The sequence below is a fragment of the Lolium rigidum genome, chromosome 5 (genome assembly GCF_022539505.1).
Source record: "Lolium rigidum isolate FL_2022 chromosome 5, APGP_CSIRO_Lrig_0.1, whole genome shotgun sequence".
In the NCBI taxonomy this organism is placed as follows: Eukaryota; Viridiplantae; Streptophyta; class Magnoliopsida; order Poales; family Poaceae; genus Lolium; species Lolium rigidum.
The window spans coordinates 51628488-51632124 of NC_061512.1; positions in this window are offsets into that span (position 1 = coordinate 51628488).

Sequence of the window (3637 nt, forward strand, 5' to 3'; positions counted from 1 at the left end):
TTATTATAAGGATATGGCCTATAGTTATTACTAGAATTGTTCCGATAAGCATTGTTGTTGAAATTATTATTTTTAATGAAGTTTACATCAACATGTTCTTCTTGGGCAACCAATGAAGCTAATGGAACATTATTAGGATCAACATTAGTCCTATCATTCGCAAGCATAGACATAATAGCATCAACCTTATCATTCAAGGAAGAGGATTCTTCAACATGAATTTACCTTCTTACCTTGTGGAGCTCTTTCCGTGTGCCATTCGTAGTAATTAACCATCATATTATCAAGAAGCTTTGTTGCTTCACCAAGAGTGATGGACATAAAGGTACCTCCAAGCAGCTGAATCCAATAAATTCCGCGAAGAAAAATTTAGTCCCGCATAGAAGGTTTGGATGATCATCCAAGTAGTCGACCCATGGGTTGGGCAATTTTTAACCAAAGATTTCATTCTTTCCCAAGCTTGAGCAACATGTTCATTATCCAATTGTTTAAAATTCATTATGCTACTCCTCAAAGATATAATTTTAGCAGGGGGATAATATCTACCAATAAAAGCATCCTTGCATTTAGTCCAGGAATCAATACTATTCTTAGGCAGAGATAGCAACCAATCTTTAGCTCTTCCTCTTAATGAGAAAGGAAACAATTTTAATTTTATAATGTCACCATCTACATCTTTATACTTTTGCATTTCACATAGTTCAACAAAATTATTGAGATGGGCAGCAAGATCATCGTAACTAACACCGCAAAATTGCTCTCGCATAACAAGAATCAAGTAAAGCAGTGTTTAATTTCAAAGAATTCTCGCCGTAGTAGCAGGTGGAGCAATAGGTGTGCATAGGAAATCATTATTATTTGTGCTAGTGAAGTCACACAACTTAGTATTTTCGTGGTTGGCCATTTTAGCAGTAGTAAATAAAGCAAACTAGATAAAGTAAATGCAAGTAAACTAATTTTTTTGTGTTTTTGATATAGAGTGCAAGACAAGAATAAAGTAAAGCTAGCAACTAATTTTTTTGTGTTTTGATATAATGCAGCAAACAAAGTAGTAAATAAAATAAAGCAAGACAAAAACAAAGTAAAGAGATTGGGAAGTGGAGACTCCCCTTGCAGCCGTGTCTTGATCTCCGCAAGCAACGGCGCTCGAAATTTGCTTGATGCGTGTAGTTGACACGTCCGTTGGGAACCCCAAGAGGAAGGTGTGATGCGCACAGCGGCAAGTTTCCCTCGCAAGAAACCAAGGTTTAATCGAACCAGGAGGGAGTCAAGAAGCACGTTGAAGGTTGATGGCGGCGGGATGTAGTGCGGCGCAACACCGCAGATTCCGGCGCCAACGTGGAACTCCGCACAACACAACCAAAGTACTTTGCCCCAACGAAACAAGTGAGGTTGTCAATCTCACCGGCTTGCCGTAACAAAGGATTAACCGAATTGTGTGGAAGATGATTGTTTGCAGAGAAAACAGTAAAACAAGTATTGCAAAGAGATTTGTATTTCAAGCATTAAAAGAATGGACCGGGGTCCACAGCTCACTAGAGGTGTCTCTCCCATAAGATAAAAGCATGTTGGGTGAACAAATTACAGCTCGGGCAATTGACAAATAGAGAGGGCATAACAATGCACATACATGGCATGATAAGTATAGTGAGATTTAATTGGGCATTACGACAAAGTACATAGACCGCCATCGAACCGCATCTATGCCTAAAAAGTCCACCTTCGAGGTTATCGTCCGAACCCTTCCAGCATTAAGTTGCAAAGCAACAGCACAATTGCATTAAGTATAGTGCGTAATGTAATCAACAACTACATCCCTGGACATAGCGCCAATGTTTTATCCCTAGTGGCAACAAGCACAACACAACCTTAGAACTTTCTCGTCACCGTCCTGGTGTCAATGCAGGCATGAACCCACTATCGAGCATAAATACTCCCTCTTGGAGTTAAAAGCAAAAACTTGGCCAGAGCCTCTACTAGTAACGGAGAGCATGCAAGATCATAAACAACACATATGTAATAACTTGATAATTAACATAACATGGTATTCTCTATCCATCGGATCCCGACAAACACAACATAGAGTATTACGGATAGATGATCTTGATCATGTTAGGCAGCTCACAAGATCCAACAATGAGGCACAATGAGGAGAAGACAACCATCTAGCTACCGCTATGGACCCATAGTCCAGGGGTGAACTACTCACTCATCACTCCGGAGGCGACCATGGCGGTGTAGAGTCCTCCGGGAGATGAATCCCCTCTCCGGGCAGGTGCCGGAGGAGATCTCCGAATCCCCCGAGATGGGATCGGCGGCGGCGGCGTCTCAGCAAGGTTTTCCGTATCGTGGTTTTTTCCCATCGGGGGTTTCGCGACGGAGGCTTTAAGTAGGCGGAAGGGCAGCAGTCGGGGGCCGACGAGGGGCCCACACCACAGGGCGGCGCGGGCCCCCTTGGCCGCGCCGCCATGTGGTTTGGCCACCTCGTGGCCCCACTTCGTATGCTCTTCGGTCTTCTCGGAAGGTTCGTGGCGAAATAGGCCCCCGGGTCTTCGTTTCGTCCAATTCCGAGAATATTTCGTTACTAGGATTTCTGAAACCAAAAATAGCAGTAAAACGAGAACCGGCATTTCGGCATCTTGTTAATAGGTTAGTTCCAGAAAATGCACGAATATGACATAAAGTGTGCATAAAACATGTAGGTATCATCAATAATATGGCATAGAACATAAGAAATTATCGATACGTCGGAGACGTATCAAAAGGTTAGAGTCGTCATCTAGACCCTCGAAGAGTTTATCCATCTCACTCTTAAGGCGGTGAAGCCCTTAATAAGAGTCCAGGCTCTGATACAAATTGAAAGTATAGAGATGGTAAACCTAGAGGGGGGGGGGCGTGAATAGGTTTCTACAGATTTTAATTCTTTCTTTGTAATATTAGGCTTTGCGGAATATAAAGATGAGCCTAATGCAAACTAGGTGAGCAACCTATATGAGGATACAACTAACTCGAGCACGAAGGCTCTCACAGGCAGTTAAATCACAAGTAAGGAGTTCGTTTAGAGATAACCGATAGCACGCGGAGACGAGGATGTATTCCCGTGTTCCCTTGCTTTGCAACAAGGTACGTCACGTTTGGAGGAGTGGAGGTCCCACGAAGGATTCCCCGCGCCACGAAGGCTCACCCTATTCTCCGGAGCCTATCCCACGAAGGAATAGCTCACTCACTTGTGGTAGACTTTGAGGTAGCCTCCAAACCTTCACAATCTTGCCCGGAGCAAATCCACGGCCTCGGATGCTTCCGGACTCCTCTTGCCCACCTAGGGTTTCCAAGGAACCCTAGGAAGCAAGCTTCTCAATGAATACAAGGGGGAATGAGATTTGGCTTGGTAGAACGGTAGATCGGGTCCTCCTCTAATGATTCCCCTGAGGGATTTGAGTTTGGGTGCAGGAGGAGGGAGATCTCGAGGCTTTTGGTGTTTCTAGCAATGGAGTGAGAGAGAGAGAGCTCAAGAACAGCTTGTAGTATGTTGCCTAACCCTTCCAAGGTAGAAGAAGGGGTATTTATAGTGTTCTTCAAAATCTGGCCGTTCCCACTTGCCACCTCAGCATTTTTCCTCGACAAACCCGGCTGACCG